The 22,248-nt window shown below is 31.6% G+C and overlaps 1 pseudogene; it reads left to right on the top strand.

Moving 5' to 3' along the window:
- Nucleotides 1–122: 122 nt before the first annotated feature.
- Nucleotides 123–15,415, top strand: LOC124355751 (annotated as a pseudogene).
- Nucleotides 15,416–22,248: the final 6,833 nt, after the last annotated feature.

The following is a 22,248-nucleotide window of genomic DNA, read 5'->3' as shown; positions in this document are numbered from 1 at the left end:
TTAAATTTTTCAAGATGACAAACATAATTTTTGTTTAATATAATAAAATGTATTTAGTACATATGCCCAATATATGTGTCATTCAGAGTAATCGAATAATCTCTAATATAGGGGTACGGTTTAGTTTCTTTTCAGACCAAGAATATGCAGCCATTCATAAGTAGATTACACATCATAATTCATTATCTCATCAGCCGTGTGCACAATTGATGCACGACTTACAGCACCGAGAAATTCCACGTGGGCGTTGTTACTGTCACGGACTCGATATATAACTCATCGTGATACTATCATTTTATCCTACTTTTGCCTCGTTACTTAGTTTTAAGTTACAGTTCAGAGGTAAGTTGCTTGATCAAATCCAGTTACCTAAGCGTAGAATAAATCATATATTCTCACTATTGTGAACATCACATGATATAGATATTGTGCAGTACAACTTTACTAACATGTATAAAACACACACACACACACACACACACACACACACACACACACACATCTATATATGTATATATAACTGAAAACGTGTCAATATAAAGAAGAGAAAATACGTATTTTTTAGGTTTTTTTATAAATGTTTGCTAAAGCCCCGGGTAAACTTTCAAGGCATTGTTTTGTAATAGATAGACAGGGTTAACGTGATTTTATTTGTTTGGGGTGAACGTATAGTTTCAAAGCAACATAATTTGTTTGAGATTTTGTGGACAAAACAATTTAAATTCTGAAGCTGTTGACAGGTGTTTAGTAGAAATTACTAATGAAATAAATATTTCTGTATATCAACGAAATATAAACGGCAGAATACTAAAAAGATTTAACAGATAATCTACTCCTATAGATTTACTTCCATTTTTTTGGTCGAACGTATGTATAGCAACATAGAAGGGATGGCCAGTGAAGAATACCTTTAAAAATCTTATGGTAGTCTTTGTTTTATTGGCTATAATTTTAAACCCTATTTTAATAACTAAAAATCTCGTAAAGTTAACTTTTTAAGTATCACTATATAAAAGATGACCAATTTTCAAAATTGCGGTATCCATATTTTTTTAGCATTTAGGCAATATCTATTTGCGTATCAATAGGCAATATCTATAGAGGTGTGCATTGGATTATGCATCGGAAGAAATTCGTCTTAAAGACAGTTTGTTTCACCAGCAATAGTAAATGGAACAAAATAACTTCATCAAATCAGAAAATAACCTACAGATAGATAAAACGAAGATTTAATTTTTCTATTCACTGTATAATAAAGTTTACAGACGTATTCGAAATAGTTTTCCTCTACACTTTAATAGTGTGCAATCATTGTGTAAAAAGCTGATACTGCGTTATGGAATGAATCTTCACTAGACTCTAGACTCTTGTCCTTTTACTATTGACTATCTCATCTTAGGTCTCATAAATAAAGCTATAAAAGTCTATTTTTCAATTATCTACTAGTGAAAAAGTTGTCAGGTAATTAGTCCTAGTGGCACCACTGTAATCCTTCAATACTGCTGTACTTGCATGTCGTATTGAGGCATTACTCAATTCTGCTGCACTATTGAAGAGAGCCTAAATAAAAGTTCAGTAGCAGGGAATATTGCGTTCTAAAACATACATTAAGACGAATCTCCTAGTTATGACTGTAATAAATAAAACTAGACCAAATTATAATAGAACCCAATAATGCCAGTCCAAACGTGTTCGTGATGCAGAGTCTCAGACTGCATTGTACAGTAAGAATTTTGAAGCCTAATATTCAGTTATGCCTTTTACGTGTCCATCTAGAGTAAAAAAGGTTTTTATACATAAAGGGACAGTTTAAAAAATTAATCACGGCAGTTCACCGCCAGCTCATAAAACTATATTAAAAATTAGCTTCGTCAATTTTTTTTGGGATAGCTGGATTGTGTTGGGCCTAAAACTATTATCTTCAAAAACATTATTTACCTATAAATAATTTACCGACATTTTCTGAACGATTGTGTTTTGAATTTTTACAACCTCATGTCTAAATAAAGCTGTCACTTGCACCTTTAGTTAGGAAAAATTTACAATTATTTTTTCCCAATACGACTCAATTTTCATTCTGAAAATAAATTCATAAGTAATTTCGGGAATTTGCGATAGACCAGCACACGGTCACAACAAACACGCATCATTGTTAACATCACTCATTCATGTGCAGTTAATGCCACTTCAGAATTAAATGGAATGACACTTTTATACACTATATTTTACCTCATTACATATCAACTACAGTTTAATGTTAGTTGTTATATATTTAGAATTGTATTTTGAAAATATGAATGGATGTATATTTAATATCAGGTTTATATATATAATAACAGTTACATCTGCAGTTCAGAGTTTGACTTCTGTGTAAGAGGAGATAGCATTGGAATGCAATTGGTAAAAGTGCAATGATTGACATCTGAGGTTATATAGATATTTGCAGTGCATTATATAACAAGGTAGCCACAGGTACTCCACACCACGTGTCTCGTAACAGGCTTTGTCTAGGCGTGCCAAATTTAGAGCCTATATTTAATTTCATTGGGTTACCGGGTACTTGTATTACTATGTCATATTTTAAGACTATAAGATTTTCCTTAGAATGTTTATAATTTTTTTAATTTGAAATTTTCTTTTTAACATAATATCCCGTAAAACCAGTGGCATATTTTAGTGGGTATGACGGTTATCGCGAAATAAGCGAATCGAGCAACGTCAAGCGTGGCTGCTGCTTGGATGGGTGACCGCGAAGCGATCCTCCTCTTGCAAGCAGCTCGCCTACCCGCTCGCCGTTTGTGGTGGTTAAGAAGCCACTTTTATGCCGTTGGTTCCTAGATTAAGTATTAGAGAGAATTTATTAGGCCCTAACTTCGCCAGGTAAAATAATACATTTGTAACTTTAATTTTTATCTGTAAAACCAAAATACAAATATTAGCTTATCCCCCAGAACAATGCTTTGGAGTAACATGCGTCACCATATCACTCGGTGTTGCCTGTGTAGAAACTATGCTTCATGAAAAATGTTAAGTATACAGCTAAGTATCTTCGAGATATAATACTGACAGATGGACGAGTAGACAGATACACAGACAGAGACACAGAAATGAAAATTTTCAGCACCTCGAGTGATAGGCTTTGCTAACGCTCAGTCAATTTAGTGTGAAAGGAAGACGCAAATAAAGACCATGCAGAAAAGTAAACTAAATATTTACACCAGTGCACAATTTTATTATTGTTACCATTTCAGCAGCTAAAAGATATGCTCACTTGTGCCAATGTATGAAGAGAATATTACAAATGAAACTATAACACACTTTTACTTGACGTTTATCATATTAGAGGTGCAACTGAGCTCTATTTCGACGAGAGTAAATTAAATTAAATCAATATCATAATTAATAAGGTTTAGAATTATTTGCTGGTAAATATTTTTAATAGAATATATCGTTCCTAGTGGCAAAGCAAGATAGGTTCAAATTTCTTGTTTTATAAGTAAAAGCATTTTTATACAAAAATTAATATACTCTATAATGTTGCGTGTTATTCAATCTCCAACGTACGAGTATATAGAGAATTATTTCTTCTACTGACTATATTTTCATGGAGCTTTATATTTAGATGGTAAATAATGGCTTCTATGATGTTCATGTACATCCATGGAATACGCTGGCTGAAGAACTTCATTGAAGTTTATTAATCTATAAGCAGGCTCAATTTCAGTTTTTTCTACCAAGTTGAGTAAAGATTTATGTTCTATATGGAGTTTGAATTCTGAAAAAAGCAAATAGCTTCATCAAGCTCAATATTTACGTGCTGTTATTTTTATGATTACAGAGCGCTCAATCATGTGGAGGGTTCTCTTAATTTTGTTACTGAAACTAGTGTTTATCGGTAAGTAGGTATACCCCATACAAATTTTGTAAACTTATTTTGATAGTAGTATATGATGGAATTTAAAAGTAAAACTACTTGATTTAGTGTTATTGATACAATTATACACTTATAATCTGTATATTAAAAATTATATTCCTAGTTTTAACAATATTTATTTATTAGTGATGTGTAACATTTGTTTTACTCTTAGCGGACTTGGTGACAATAGAGCACTCTGTCGAGAAGGAGAGATCACTATTGACGGAGTAGTCCAGAAATTATTACACCGAACTTCAAGTTGCCATTCGATGTTAGTGCACTGACAGGGAATGGAGCACTTGCACGATATCACTATTGAGAGAGGGTTCAGAAAAATTGTATGGAACTTCAAATTGCAATGCAGTACATACAAATAAATTTAAATGTTTTATGAACATATACTACTTAGCTTTTGTTGCATATATTTTTGTTTTTTTATTAATACACTAATAATTAACTGAAAAACCTGCTTAATTTATATCATGTATTTTTGACCAAATAAGAAGGAATAAATATCACAACAAATTTAAGTATTGGCTCTAATTTATTCAAAAACACTATATTGAAATTGCATGAATACTGAACATGTGAATTCTTGCAATGTCAAAGAAAAGTATCTTTAATATCTACGAAAACACACTTTGGAAGCTGCATCAATGTCCTACCTAACCCCAAGTAAAATTCAGGTTTGAGATTAGACCCGTAATTATGAGCAAGTGGCGCAATCCACAGCCGACTAATGGGGAAGGACTTAATAATGTAGGCGCTATTATTGCACTGCGCACAGTCATGTATCAAGTGAACGTATGGCGGTTGTGGTCTCTGATTAATTTCTCTAGTTGCCTTGGTAACTTGACCCTCATGCAATGTGTGATATAAGGGAGTTGAGATACGTTTCTTAATCGATTAGGGTAAAATTTATATTATCCCAACGCATTTATAATAACTCTTAGGAATGGTTTATTTTAAATTTAATAATTATTTGAACTAACATGTATATATATATATATATATATATATATATATATATATATATATATATATATATATATATATATATATATATATATATATATATATATCTGCACGTCCACGATCAAATCTTGCTTTCTCATGAATCATGCATGATTCAGATAATCGCGTGAACACATTCTTCATGTCAAACTCGGTTTACTGAATTCGCTGGTAATGACAGTCTTAATACGTAACTCGTAGATATATCTGCGCCCGCACACCAAATATAGCTTGTTTCATTAGTCGCAACTGATAGAATCGCATGAACACATTGTTTTGTCAATCTCGGTTGACAGCGTTCACTGGTAATGACAGCCTCGAATACCTAACCTGTAGACACACCTGCCCGCCCACGCATTAACTCTAGCTGTTCATCATTCTTCGCTTCTTGAGGCCGCGTAGTTGCAGTAGTGGGGTTTACTTGTACTTATATTGATTGTTAGTTCAAGTTCAGAAATTTTCAGGCGTGACTAAAATTTTTTCAGACTACAATATAAAGTGTATAGTCCTATTTAAACTTAATAAATCTAAAATATTTAACAATAAATTCCACAATTGGTATCATGTAATTTTATTTAATTTCACGTAGTCGTAAAATTAATACAGTCATTTTTTAGGTGGGGAAATATTTGGATGTGCCAATCCTGAAGAGAAAGGTAAATGTTTTTAATTATAGATTCAAAATACTATAAATAGTCTACTTCTAATAAAGTTCTTATACAAATTGAAACTTATATTCTTAAAGAAAATTTAATATTTTATAAATCTTGTCCAATACGTAAATTTAAATTATTTAATACGTTGTTACTAGACCGAATTCGTATAATAATCACATAGGATTTGTGTCCAATTTATTGTACTGAATTATAAGTATCAAAATAACGTAAAATTGTATTTTCTAGTGAATTTTGGTATTAATGTAACTTTTAATAAACATGTTTAGCACATATTTACTGAAATGTATTCTCACCAGAGTATTTATATTCCATAAATTTTGAAGAAACAGAAATTAAAAACATGAAATTGCTTTAAATACATACTTACAGTATTGATAGCTCAATAGGACCATCAACGTAACTTGCACAAATACTTTAATATACTTTGTTAATACTGTATCGCTTCACGTTTTAAATAGCAATAATTAACTTTGTGAATACAAATAACTTAATTATAAAGCATTTAAACCGTCAGCTCAGTATATAAAATACTGGATATACCAAATAAGAACACTAATTGTAAAAAATTAAACACCTAATTCAGTATTCATTATGAAATTCTTATTATAAATAATATGTATATTTAAAACTGATTTCAGAGTCTTGTTATTGGAGGGAAGAGGCCCAGAAGCAGTTAGAGGAGAAGTTAAATGTATGTTTAAACAAAGGGTTAGCAAAAAATGTGATAGTTTTCTTGGCAGACGGGATGTCAGTAGCTACTGTGACAGCGGCTAGGATATTTCTGGGCCAAAGTGAAGGGAACTCGGGAGAAAGCAGCAGTCTGAGGTTCGAGGAGTATCCTTACCTCGGATTATCAAAGGTGAAATATGTAATACTCAACTATAAACAGTTTAATTACATTTCCATACTGTTTTTGTTTATGTAAAAGATTAAAGATGTTGGATGACATAAATCATAAAATATTAAATTTCTTTGATGTATGAATAATTATATATAGTTGACTTGTTAATTATTCAACTATTTCCAAGAAAATACAACCTGACGCACAACTCGAAATAAAACAAGGGATCATAGTTTATAATTTTGGATATAATTTCAAATGTTTTACAGCACGAGGATGTGTGATAACTCAACTAAACCTGATGCACAACTTGAAAAAAATAAGCAATCTTAGTTTATAATTTAGGATATCCCTTTATATCTTGCCGGTGGAGATCAATTGTTTCAATAACCGATACTTTAATGCTAAAACTTGAGTAACATTGGACATTAAAAATTTTAATTATTAGTAAATTATTTTAATGTAATTACACAAATATTTTAAATTATAATTTTAGAAATAAGTACGGTACGCAATTGTGGAATTTTTAGAATATTTGAAGTGAGTACCTTTTCATTGGTTACAACAGTCCTGTACTCTTTGCAGACCTACTGCGTGGACAAGCAGGTGGGTGAACCTGCCTGTACGTCCACAGCATTTTTGTCGGGGGTGAAAGCCAACTACGGGACCGTAGGTGTGACAGCTGAGGTTCCTAGGGGCAACTGCGTGCTCTCCCAGGAGCCTAAGAACCAGGTGGATACACTGCTGACCTGGGCACAAGAGGCTGGGAAGTCTACCGGGATAATTACTGGGGATCGTGTTACAGGTGGATACAAAAAATATAGGTCAACTGAGAAATATATGCCTTTTCACACTATTCTATATATTGGTTATTTCAGTTATTTACAAAGTTATTTATAATTCCTCCAAAAATGACGAAACTCAGAAACTACTACGTTCTAAAAATATGTGGACTACTAAATAATATTTGGAAGGTTTTACTTATAAGTCAAGTTAAAACTTAAAAAAAATTTCATTTAATTGTGACAAAAAATGATATATTTTCCACCTTTTCGTCTCCTTTAATTGATTGTTTCAACACCTCTTCAAGCTGGGACATATTTAACTGAGCACTTTCGTAGTGTTCTCATGGATTTTCTTTACTCGAATAGCATGACTGATCTTTGATGTTGCGGCAAATTGTGCTTGGCTCCAGTTACTAGCTTCGTTTTGTGTGCCATTTTGTTTATGTCAACGAAACTGGAGTCAGGTGGATATGTTTCTTGTGCTGATAGGTAGTTCCCTTCAGCTTAGACGTGTGGTACTTGCATGTAGGAATGAACCGTCTTCATACTAATAGTTAATTATGGATGTAATTCTTTAAAATTACTTTTGATAATGTAATATGTTTGATAGTTATATACGTTACTCGTGTTTGATAGTTATATACGTATATGAAACTACATAGGAAAGATCTGTCCAGTTTAAAAATTTTCACAATTTAATTTAGTACAGTGTTTCCTCTTATTATAAACTAGTTAATAGTATACAGTCTTGTATTTGTGAATAACTGCAATGAGTAAAAAAACAAATCTTGCAAAGTCTTATAGGAATGTATTGAGGTTTTGTATTCAGCGGGTCTATAATACCCTGTTTTACAATAATATGGATTCAGTAAAATGTATATCTCATCTTATCTACCAATGCTTCCGGTCATTAATGTGGATATTATTGAGGTAAATTTATAAAAAAAGTTCTAGTGGTGGGCTAACACAAATTACCAAAGTACGATAATATTTAAAAATAGTGCCCCAAATATGGTACTAATGAACCTATGGACATTCTGAATATAATATAACGTACAACCTGTAGTAAATAATGTAAATTGTATAGAAATAATGACATTAAAATAACATATAACATTAATAGACAATTTTTAAATTAATAGATATTTGTAAATGTAAATTTAATAACATACAGATTATATAACATACATTTTTTAGCTCTAACTGCAAAATAAAACCTACCTGTAAATTTGATAAAACCTATCGAGTGCACGATTTTATAGGTGATGTTAACCTGTAGGTCCATCGCCTGCGGGAAACTATGCACATAGTGCAGACAAGGCATGGGAAAATGACTCGGATATGATAACTGAGTGCAGTGCATCAGATCAACAGTATTGTAAAGATATAGCTCGACAGCTAGTAGAGGATAACCCTGGGAAAAACATACAGGTATGTATTGTTAGTTCCTTGAAATATATTTCAAGAGTAGGCCTATTTTGACATGACACCAACTCGTAAGCAGACGTTATCTAATATAAGATAACGATCAGGCTTCACTTGTTAGTGCTTACTATCACTCATAGGAATCATCTTAAATTTAAACTACTACAAACCAATATTTTAAAAATAAAATAATAAGCATGGTTGTTGTGTTCAAAATTTATTATTTGCGATGAATTAGTAGAACGGATAACAAGATATAAAAACATTTTCTTATGCAATCATGTCACAGTCTGGAGTTTACATAAGCCATTTACTGAAAGTGTTTTTAGCCCTTTACCGTAAATAGAAATGTGAACGATATCGTGTATAAATAACTATCCTTATAGACGTGGGAATTTAGCTTTATTTTATAGTTTTTTATAGATACAACAATAGATAGTAAGTAAATCGGTCTACAAAAATGTTACTATTGACAAACCGTTCATAAAATATATGGTTTTTATAGTTATTCAGAAGTTTTTAAAATAATTTATAACTTAGTTTGAATATTTAAACTTGTATGTGTGACACTAACGCTCAAGTAAAAAATAACTGAATCATATAAATTAAGGGTTCTGTGATGTAGAGGTATGTCACCTCGCCCGGCAAGTGAAAAACCCGGGTTTGGATCTCAGTGGAGGGAGTACTTTTTGTGATTCAATCTTCATTGAAAATGAAATCAGGCTATTGCCGCTTATCCTCATTTTATGGATATTCAAACTGATTTGACAAAGTATTTAGGTCCCGACCATATATTAATTTCATTACTTGAAAACATATGTGACAGAAACCGACAAAACACAAAATAGCTGAATCGTAAACATTAAGGGCTCTGTGGTGGATATTTTATCATATATGCGATATATACTATATAGTATTATATATTCACATTACATGCTCACATGTAGTGAGAGACCTGGGTTCGAGGACCCGGCGAAGCGTTATTATAAAATTATATATATCATAATACCAATTAAAAATTTTGTTAAATTTGATATAAAAAATTACAGATTAGCACTGAAAAGTATATTACTCAATTGTAGAGGATTTTTATAACGTAAAAACATATCAAAGTGAAGACGCAGGAAAATTAAGTCGAATTTTATAGAGAATTAAGCAATTTCAAGATTTTAAAATAAACATAAACATCAAATTAATGTAAATACAACCAGGAAGTTAAAGGACATGTATAATATTGGATTTAATTAAAAAGTCAAGACAGTAAATACATACCATACATTTATACAGATTGTTTTTCGTGTTTTGAGCGTAAATGAAATGTTTTTATTTTATTTGATCAAACCTTATATGCATACGTTATTGTCGTATAACGTGGAGAAAAAGTAACTATTTTCTTACTAACATGAGGTATTTATGATGCTTTTATATTTGAAAAATGATGATGTAATAAAAAAGTACTTAATTTTTTGTATAAAAATATTTCTTGTTTTTAACTTTATAATATTTTTTCAAATATCAAACTAAACCATTTAAATTTTAAGGACCTGTATTAATTTATTTAAAATAAAATGTACAGTAAATTAGCCAGATCCAATGTGCTTTTGAAAATATAACATTGACGTGATCAAATATATGAAAGTACAATAATTTACTTTAAAAGTACATAATATTACATGTAAATATATCTCCAAGAATGTAAATGATAACCAAACAAAAATTATTTTATTTATAGAACAGAGGAATTTAATATTTTATGCTCGACTTAATATTGTCATTACCATGAAGTATCAACCTAACGGCTTTTGGCTTTTCAAGATGAATAGTTATAACTATAAAAATCTAATATATGTAACAGACTATAGTTATTTATAAATCGACTTATATATATATATATTAAATTGTATATATATATGGCATATATATATATATATATATATATATATATATATATATAATAATTTCAATAAACATTGAATCACAAAAAGTACTTGCTCCGCCAGGAGTCGAACCCGCATCTCTCACTTGCCGGGTGAATTTGCTACCATTACACCACAGAGCGCTTACTTTTTCCGATTCAAATTATTTTGTATTTGGTCGTATCTGTCACATATGCGTTTAAATAAGCAAACTAACATATGATCGGAAGACTAAATACCTGTCAAACGACCTTTATTTACATTAAATTGTATAAATGGCAATAGCCTTATTATTTTTATATCTTTAAAATCTAATATATATATATATATATATATATATATATTAGATTTTAAAAGATAGAAAAACAAACTAGTTTATTTGATCATTTTATCCTTAATGAAAAATCCAGTAGTTCTAGTATTACGAATTAATATAATTAATAACTCCAAGGACCGTAGTTTTTACCAAACAAACAAATAAGTGTATGTATATAAAAAATACTATAGAATTCAGTTTAAATGAAAAAAGGGAACTTGTAACTAATTATATTAAAAATTAGAACTTCTTGATGTCAGGTGATACTTGGAGGTGGAAGGTACAAACTTCTACCGGAGGGCACAGTTTGTGAGGAGGGTAACGGAGGAGAGAGACAGGATGGTCGTAACCTCGTGAAGGAATGGCTGACTCACAAACGCAACATTGATTGTGATGCTGAGTACGTAACGACCAGGGCGGAGTTGCTGGCCATAGACACTGAACGTACGGACTATTTGATGGGTGAGTAGTTTGTCATGGTCTGAGGAGGGTAACGGAGAGAGACAAGATGGTCGTAACCTCGTGAAGGAATGGCTGACTCACAAACGCAACATTGATTGTGATGCTGAGTACGTAACGACCAGGGCGGAGTTGCTGGCCATAGACACTGAACGTACGGACTATTTGATGGGTGAGTAGTTTGTCATGGTCTGAGGAGGGTAACAGAGAGAGGGACAGGATGGTCGTAACCTCGTGAAGGAATGGCTGACTCACAAACGCAACATTGATTGTGATGCTGAGTACGTAACGACCAGGGCGTAGTTGCTGGCCATAGACACTGAACGTACGGACTATTTGATGGGTGAGTAGTTTGTCATGGTCTGAGGAGGGTAACGGAGAGAGACAAGATGGTCGTAACCTCGTGAAGGAATGGCTGACTCACAAACGCAACACTGATTGTGATGCTGAGTACGTAACGACCAGGACAGAGCAGGATGCTGGTCATAGACACTGTATGTACCGACTACTTGGTGGGTGAGTAGTTTTTGTCTCATCTTTTACTATCCTTACAGGAACCCAGTCCTAGATTATACTTAACGGAATGTAGAATATATACTTTAAGCTTAAGCTCTGATCATATAGGGGTTTGGACATCTTTATACACTTACATGATTATAATACAGATATATTTGTTATTATTTTTTATCCGGTGAATTTTACTCCGTTACTGGAACGTATCATCGTAGTTTGTAAAAAATCAAGTACACATTTCTTTATCTCGAGGCTTTTCTTTAGATTTTAAGGCGACATTTTTAAACAGTTGCTTGGCTTAAATTTCTTAAAGAATATTACTGGCGTTAACAAAAATCTCCATTTTTAAATCTCCAAATTTTCTTTGAACTCATGGCATTTAGTCCTTTGGTATGGTTCTAAAATTGGCCTTTAGTAAACGTAAAATACGTAACTATTTTTTTTAATAATGCAGTATTGGCATGGACCAGATCAGGACGAAATAACGCTAGGGGCCATTTCACGTCCACTATTAGCTGTATACACCTACAGAAGCCCCAACACAAAATACCTACCTATATTTCAAAAAACCAGATGTGCCACTCCTCATTTTGGTTTATTGTTTCAGGGCTTTTTAATTCATTAGGCATGACTTACCACTTGGATGTAAAAGAGCATCCGGAGAGACCCCAGCCTGGAAGAAATGACAAAAGTCGCCATTGAAATTTTGAGCAAGAATCAACAAGGGTTTTATTTATTCGTGGAGAACGGAAGGATAGAGAAGGCGCAGCTGGACAATCAGCAGGCGCAGCGCGCTTTTGATGAGGTTTTGGAACTTAACAAAGCCATTAAGGTAGGGACACTTATAATACAACATAATACACAAGGAATAATAATAATGTGTACTTTTTCTATATACAAATATAGCACTACTCATGTACCCCAATAACAAGATATTCTTTCTTATAAAAACAACAAAAGCCATTCCTTAGGCACGACCGTCTCAGTAATACTGTAGAATAAAACTTTGCACTTTTAATAATATGTATTAAAAGATATAATCACCATAATCACGCGCTAACATACTCACATTTTATATATAATGTATATATACTCATAAAACCATTATTTAATATTTAAATAATTTACTTAGTGGTTAGTTAGTAATAAGACAAATCATTGAAAACGTTAGTTATATAGATATTACATTGGTCCATATTCAATTCACATATACTTACATGCGCGCCCATTTTCCCATAGGTAAATGTTAGCTCTCGATAAATAGAAAAAATTACGTATAATTCGAGTAGCTGCAAATGAATATTTTAATACAAAAAATCTTAAAAGATAAAAAGAGTACTATGACATCAAATACATACATTACATATACATATATATATATATATATATATATATATATATATATATATATATATACGGTTCCTTATATACCCTTAAGTACCCTGGTGTGTAACACATGCTGTTAAACAACTGTAAATCAACTTTGTAGGTATAATATATCAAGTAAAACTATTGTACAGTAACTGATCAGCCATATCAATGCAGTTTTAATATTAAAGCAATTAACATTCTTATGTATTTACAAACTCATATCATAATTTTTGTAAAGTAAGCTAAACATTTTTGAAATCCTGTTTTACTAACTTTACTCTAAATTGCTTAAATACTTTTTATAATTAGATCTTTTCTATTCTCAAGCTCATATGACAGGATACAATAAATTACATGTCTTTCATTTATCTACGAATATAGTCTGTTATTATCATACTTGTAAATAATTTACCTATAGACCTGCAGTCTAAAAACCACAAACCTCAACTTATTTGAAATCGAATTACGATAACCCTGAAAAATAATAAACTGATATGGAGGGTAAATTAAATTTATACGAGAGTATTTTCAGACCGATGGTATTTTGAAATAACTGTTAAGTATGATTGAAATTTTTGTATGTTATAGTTGTAAAGCTCCAAATTATTTTAAAAACATTGACTCAAAACTTTTATACTAGGTACAAAAAGTTAATATGTAGATTATTGTATAATTTTCTAATGTTTAATGTTAATTATTTTTTAAAGTCTCTATCTCCATTTCTTCATCAAGTTGTAGAACAATATTTTACTTGAAATAAACCACACTGCTAATACATCAATTTTAAAGAGAGCTTCAGGACTTATTTTTGTCGAAAAAAGCTTGAAGTGGGCTCGACAGCTTAATTTGCTTCATGTTTTGTTCAGTTAAGGATGTAGCTTTGTTGGCTAATATATGAGATTTCTTGCTCATACCACATAAGTCTATATCATATGCGAATCTTTATTGTTTCTATATTGCATTGTTTGACTACCGCCGAAATTTATTTAACGTTTAATGCCGTAATAAAAGTGTTGATTTTTACTTCAAGTAGTTTTTTTTATTTATATGTTCAAAATTAACTAAAATAAAGTAAAATTAAAGAAGAATACTACAATCAAACAAAAATTCTTTAAATTTAAGAAATCAACGGAACAATAGATACGAGTACACACAGACAAGAACAAAAACACAATAACATATAAATAATGCAATAATGCACAGATTTTATTAAATACAAACGATTATTTAATACTAGTATATGTGAAATATAATATACTTATATATAACTTGTAGATTTTTTACTTGTAGAAAAACCCTTTTTTGATATTGCAGGCAGTAGAGTGTTTGGTAGACTTAAAAGAAACGCTAATAGTAGTCCTAGCAGACCACTCACACTCTCTCACTATATCTGGCCACCCGGACCGTGGTAACGATATACTGGGGCTCGGAGGATTTTCCGAGTTGGACGGGCTACCATACACTACACTTAGCTATGCTAGTGGTCCAGGGGCTGACGTTACTTGCTCAGGACATCGCCGGGACGTGTCTCAAGACTGTTTCCGTAAGTAGCAATATATATAAACTAAATTTGTGTAGATGGCAATAGCCGAATTTAATTTCAATAAACATTGAATCATAAAATGTACTTGCTCCGCCGGGACTCGTACCCGGATCTCTTACTTGCCGGGTGAGTGTGCTACCACTACACCACAGAGTCCTTAAAATAAACTTTGTTAAAAACATATTTATTCTGTGATTTTCTTGGTTCCATAATGGTTTCTACAAGATTAATGTAAAATGTTTGCTAATGCTCAGCCAAATACCAGGACTGAAATTTTTCATCAGTGATTTCGTTGTTGCTTATATAGACATGAAGTTTCATACGCAAGTATATAAGGTAAGTTCGTTTTCGAGATACCTAATGGACCGACAACATAATATTACCTGTTATTATATATTATAACGGTGTGTTTGACTTGTAATATTGTACAGATAACGTGACCTACAAGTTCCCAGCTCTTGTGCCTGAAGAGAGTGAGTCGATGGCGGGTGACGATGTGCCTGTGTACGCCCAAGGACCCTGGGCTCATTTGCTATCCGGGAACTACGAGCAGAATTATATTCCTTGGGCCATCGCGTATGCTGCTCAAATTGGCCCGTTCTCGAAAGATACGACCGGAGCGTAATGCTATGATATTTGCTTTGGGGGGGGGGGGGGGTGGGGGGGGGGGGGGGTGGGGGGGGGGGGGGGTGGGGGGGGGGGGGGGTGGGGGGGGGGGGGGGTGGGGGGGGGGGGGGGTGGGATATATATATATATATATATATATATATATATATATATATATATATATATATATATATATAATTAATCATGTAAATGAGGCAACGTTAACTATGGCTCCAAAAACACTAAGACTGAGTAAATTACAATAACAAAATTGCATACGAACCGGCCAGTAACTGCCAGTGTTAAATATGTAAACTCAAAGTATAGTCTAAATTTATTGTAACAAGGGTATATATTGTTACCGTATGACGATAACACAATGGGGGTGGTGACTTCTGAGGTCGTAGTAATAAATACTAGAAATACAAAGTTTACTTATAAGTTTCAGTTTAATTACGAAAACTTAAAAGCACCACTTTTAGATGGTAAAGGAAAAGTTATGTAATGCCACGTTGCTGCCAACTAGAATATAATAACTAAAAAGTATATCTTCTAGGTGGGCCTAAAATATCCAATGTTCTATTGAATTATGCGTACGACGTTTTACTTTACAAAACAATAATATTTCACTTCCCTTCGCAATAGGTAAGACTCACAACCCGGGTGTCGGCGTCTTGGCACGAGACATTGAAGCTGTAGTCTAAGAACGGTTATTTCTAGAAGAGGAGTAGAGTTGGGAAGTGGTAGCCATCTATTCAAACAACACGTAAGATACATCAGCTACGTAAACTCGCCTAAAACAAATTCGCGACGGTATTAGCCATTTAATGATACAAATTACTATTTATAACAACGTGCTCGTCGCCATAAGGACGACGCCACAACCTTTATCTATCTCAATCAAGCAAATAAAAGATCTTCAAGGGTAAGTTAATTTTACTATTCACATCTTTACTTTACGTTACATTCATTTTATACGTTTGGCATCAAAGGGATAATTTAATAATACGAAAAGATAAATTTTACTTACGGACAAAGCGCGCGAGGTCTGATCGGTTACGTAGTTGGGCTGCTACAAAGGGTTTAGAAGAAAAAATTCATACGCGTGCCAATTAGGTAGTTACTCCGCCCAATAATTTAGTTCCGGAACATTGGATGTAAAATAATATTATATTATACTGGCTGATTAAGTTGCGAAATTTACATTGTATGAAATTTAATTAACTTAATTTACGGTACAATATTAAAACTTAATTTTTTCATGTATTCACAATATTTCTACTATTAAAAAATGTTTTACTTCCATATTAATTTACATAGCCTCTATTTCAGAACACTGTTATTCCCACCTAGTTACTTTAAACGTAAGGTTAAGCTACATCTTGATACACTAATAATGGGTTACATGGGTACATGCAAAGGAAATGTAAAGACCTTATGAAATATTCTCTCCAGGATGAGATTTTGAACACTGTTAATGTATTTTGTTGCGGTGTTCACGATTATGGTTTCTTGTATTATACAATACAGTTGCCGAGAGACAATTTTCACTGTAGAAGCACACAGCGTATATTTTATTGAAAGCAATAAAGCAATTATTCTGAGAAAAAGATCGATCTGCTTAGAAAAAGAAGAATAGATGTACCTACCGCTGTACTTTTTGTGGAGGTCAAAATGGGATGGTATTATAAGGGTTAAAAACATGAATTTATAATGTTTTTTCTCATACTATAATTCTCCCAGCTTCATACAATTAAAACAATCATTTGACACATAAATAATAATTATACAATCGACATACGATAGATAAAAATTGCTAAATCGTCAAATTTAACGCCTACAAATTACCCTACTAACACAATATTACTACATATCACTAATAAAAGTCTGCACATCATCGAACAACCTGTAGCGGATGGAAGGGAAGATCAATACAAACTACTATTTTCGTACAAAATGTAAAAAATTTATTATTAAGAACTTCGCGAAATTAGAGTTTTTGTAATTACTATGACTTTTACAAATACCAATTTACAAGTTATAGTTAAAGCTACGTGTTATAGTTAAAGTTTACGTGTTTAATGTTTACAGAAAATAGAAATGAATTTCAATGGTTTCAGGTAAAAAGCAGTGAAACCAGGTCAAAGTTATCTTTAGACTGTGGTTTAGCTTCGATTATGTTTACTTAAAATATGGAAGCATACGAAGAATAACAGCTATTAAACTTATAAGTATGGTAGGTATTAGGATTTCCAACCTACAAGAGGTCGCGCTATAATATCAAATATACAATTTTCAATCGTTCTGACGAATTTTTTAAAATTTTTCATCTGATTATCCTACGTTTTTCTATAAAAAATACGAGTGGTAAACATGGTGAAGATTAGCATAAGGTAATGGGGGAAATCGGGCGAGTCGTAAAATTTAACTTTGATTTTAACTGCATGACTTTGCCTTTTTAAAACCTGTGTACGAAAAATATATCCGTATATTCGCATATATATATATATATATATATATATATATATATATATATATATATATTCATTTAATGAGAAGAGCGCGGCACAGATTTGACTTTGTTAGAGACGAATTCCCGTATAACGTTTTTATTTTAGAATGCAAGTACCCGAGTAGAGTTTATACTTCACAAATACATAGGATCATTGTTATCACATATTGGAAAGGTCAAAGTCACACATCTCAAAAGTCTCTGATTCTTGTATAAAAAGAGTTGACAGATTGAAGTATGTCATATCTGTCGACAATACTTGGGACTGGAAAGTTTAACTGACCGAAACTTTTTGACAAACACTGTTGTAGAGTTTCGGCAAGACTGTATGCCTGGATATTCGTAGTTTGACTGTTTAAGAGCGAGAGGAATAAAAAGTTTGTTCATAACGGGTTAAAGGCAACCACGATGTAACTGCTGCTTCGCATCATAGGAGCATCGTGGGAATTGTTTGTGACATTCCTAACTCTCTTAAGATAAGTGATGTCAATGAAACGATATCCTAACGTCCTGGTGAATTTAAGATTAAAATTTGAATATAGGTTCTGAAGTCCTGAGAGCGAAACAGTTTTCAATAAGTAGCTGTGAAATAATTTTAATTTGTCTTTAACATTCAACGAATATTTATTATTTAGCTCTTACAAGTGTGAATGAATCCTAAAATATATATCCTTAGTTTTTTCAGCCAACGATCTTACAATGTAATAAATTTTAAGGTTTTTATGGAAATATTGAAATAGAAATAGGCATAAAGATATTATGGTTAAAAGCTGTATGCTAATCAAAATTGCTTCTGATTTTTATTTCTGATTTGCAAGTGTATGAGGACTACTGGTTTAAATTAATCATATTACCGACACTATGGTTGAATTTGGTTTCTTGCCCTAATCAAGAATATATAGATTCTAGCACACCAGCAATTCCATTTCCTCCAGCAGTTAGATTCTATAAGCTGGAAAATCCTACACCGGTCAAAGAACGAAACTTGCGGCCATTGTAGTTTCCTCCAGTGTAAGGTATTTCTCGTGCCATAGTTGTGATTGGTTTGTTTTGTTGATGAAGAAAACACATATTGTGGTCTTAAAAACCTACAAATACAAATAATACGGGGTTATAACGGTCGTTAGACCTGTAACAAAGATAATGTAGTAGTTTTTCTTTGATATCTGCATCACACTATTGATCAAGCAGCTAAAATTTACAATTAAAAGTTTATTTTTTTCTAAACTTCCAATTTTATTATCAGAATAATCTCCGTACTCAACAGTGATTAAAGAGATAATGTAAATAAAAAGTGTTTAAGCTTACTGTATGATTTCAATCTATAACAGTAAAACATTTAAATGGTACTTTATTATTAATTTAAAAATATAATTTTGTTGTCACTTTATGATGTTTAAATAGAACAGTTCATTGCGTTTTAACAGGCTCTCTCTATTAGTAGCATGCGTTTGCTGAAAATTATTTCTTATTATATTTTTCGCAACATTAGATGCCAGTATGGCTGAGCCCTTCTGTTGTGTGGAGCGGGGGAGGAGGAATCATTCCTTACTGCGACTCCGGGTCACAAGAAGAATGTATGTACCAAACTTCAAGACTCTATTTTTCATTTTCCTTAAGCATTGGTGAATCAGTCACCTAGTCAATTATCAGGACATCTCTTTATCGGGTAAGTGGTAGTATACATAGTACATTACAATGGCCATAAGTATACACTTTGTATCACATTTGCTTCATCGGGGCAACAAGGAAAACTCAAGCTTTAGCGTCGGAAATATTATTGCAACAACAAGGTCATCAGTAAGAGATTACTAAAATGTATTGACTAGGTAATATGACTTTTGTTAGTAAATAATCGTTCGGAAATATTTTTATCACTAAAGGAAAAAATCAAAGTTTGAAAAGCTTTAAGTAGAAGATTTATGAAAGTTTTTTATTACATTATAATAAAAAAGATGAATAAGTTAATGGTTTACAGAATGTAGGCCTATGTTCATAGCTTCAGGAAGTGACATGTTTTATTCCTTTATAACATAAACATTAATTATTTGTAATTAAATATTAATAATGAAAATAGCAAAATAGTTTTTTTTTCATATATTGTTGCTTGGAAAATAAGTTTAATCATCAATAAAATATTCCCTCTAGTAATATTTTATTACATACATACTGTAAAATATACATACCATTATCTTCATAAATTTTTCAGTTCGCTTGATCTTAAAATGTCTTAAAATTGTGCATCGCATTAAAATTCTTACTATTTTATCCCAGATAAGTCATCGCAACTTTAAGGGCAATGGCCAAAATTGTCTTTAAAATATTTGTAAATACTTCCAACAAAACAAAATTGCTCCACCTTAACCATACATTCCTTCTTGTGACAAATGGAATATTCCGTTCTTTTTGCAAATTACCATTATTTGGCATATGTATATTTTATATGCTGGTTATTAAATATGTTGGATATAATTTCAATTTGTTTTAAAATGACAACTTCTTATAAAGAGCTGGGAATATATATATATATATATAATATATATATATATATATATATATATATATATATATATATATATATATATATAATGAAAAAGTACGTTTGCTAATTATTAAATGGAATGTTGTCTTATTTTCCGTGATCATTTCGTATGTACGCGAAATACAAAGTTTTTTCCGTACAAACGATACATCCACAGCCCTTTAAAAGAAGTAGTTACTTCTAAATTGCATTGTTTTTTATTCAATTATTTGTGCCTCATCGTCCCAAACAATTCAGTAGTCTTATACTTAACAAAGAAATGGATAGTGCCTTCTCGTGTTTTCATCTGCCAAACTCATTTCACGTCAACATTATTACGTCATTATCATATAATATTCACTCACGGTATACTGTGATAACTACCGACAATATGGTGCACAGTAAAGTCTCTTGTACAATAACTTTAGGGATTGGTACGATAATTAATCAGTTGACTGTTGCCACACCTGACCTCATGATATATAGCTGACAATCTCTCCCTGTACACTTGCTGTTTTTGGTATTATTTATTACAGTATAATATTATTAACAGTTTAATGATTAAATGTTTCCAAAATAATTAAAATTAACTTATTTTATGGTAGATTTATTATTAATTCATATATTATGAAAGGAAAGAATATGTAATTATAAGTATTCATTACATTTGCAGAAATCGCAATAGCCTAATTGAATTTCTATAAATATTTAATCACAAAAAGTATTTTCCTCCGCTGGGACCTATATGTATGTGTAGATACTTGAAAGAAAATGTCGTGTTAGTATAAATGGGTTTTGTATTTGACGCATAAATATCATATAAAGATCTCATTAATTCGAATTAAAACGTATTCCATCTAGCTTTATGTTTCAAGACGTATATAGTTGTGCCAGAAAGATGTATTATTCAGGGAAGATTTTATGGGGAGTTGTAAAGGAAGGACTGAAAAACGTTCTAGAAAATAATATATTTTCTACACTTAAATTTATAATATTTTACTAATATTTTTATATATGTAGAGTTTTAGATAATGCAATGACGTCAAGATAGCTAGTGATAAAATTATAGAATTCGATGCGCGTACAAACAGTTCTTTTATTTTCATATGATGTTTTGACATTCATATAATCATGAAAAGCTTACAATGATTAAAGTAAGTTTTTAAATTCTTTATAAATTTATTTATTACTAAAAGTATTTTTCAATTAAATAGTGATAAAAAAAAATCTTATAAGGTAAACACTACTCGATTTATATTGACGATTTTGGTCTCCAATTAAAATTGTTAGTTAGTTACTTGACAAATTCATGCATTTTGTTGATATAGATAACTTTTAAAATAAATGAATAGTTAAAATATTGTTATTACAAATCTTGTAATACTATATTGCTTCATGCAAGTCTCGTTCACCTGCCTTCAACGGTTTTCGTAAAAAATACTTATCCATCTTTCATACTAAAAAATTAAAAATAATAACGTTAGGGTAGACACAATCAGTTTATTCAGTGTTAAAAACTAAACTCATATCTTGAGGTTAAATTGCATGACCTTATGTATAAAAAAAATTATCTATGTATATATGTGAAAATATGCATTTATAAAATGAATGGGTCCCTAGAACAAAGTTGTACATGATAACTTTTCGGAAATATGGAAATATTAATTAGCTGATAAGTGGCGAGAACAGACTCGTCCACTAAAATAACGTTGCACCTAGCATAAAGTTAGCTGCTCCGGGCTTGTCTCTCTTACCCGGCTCTAAAAACAATTTAAATAATGGGGAGGGGAGAAGATCGGAGTTTGTCAATAGAATTAAAAGGATCATAAAAAG

Source organism: Homalodisca vitripennis, chromosome 2 (genome assembly GCF_021130785.1).
Source record: "Homalodisca vitripennis isolate AUS2020 chromosome 2, UT_GWSS_2.1, whole genome shotgun sequence".
NCBI lineage: Eukaryota > Metazoa > Arthropoda > Insecta > Hemiptera > Cicadellidae > Homalodisca > Homalodisca vitripennis.
This window is presented reverse-complemented; position numbering and strand designations above follow the sequence as displayed.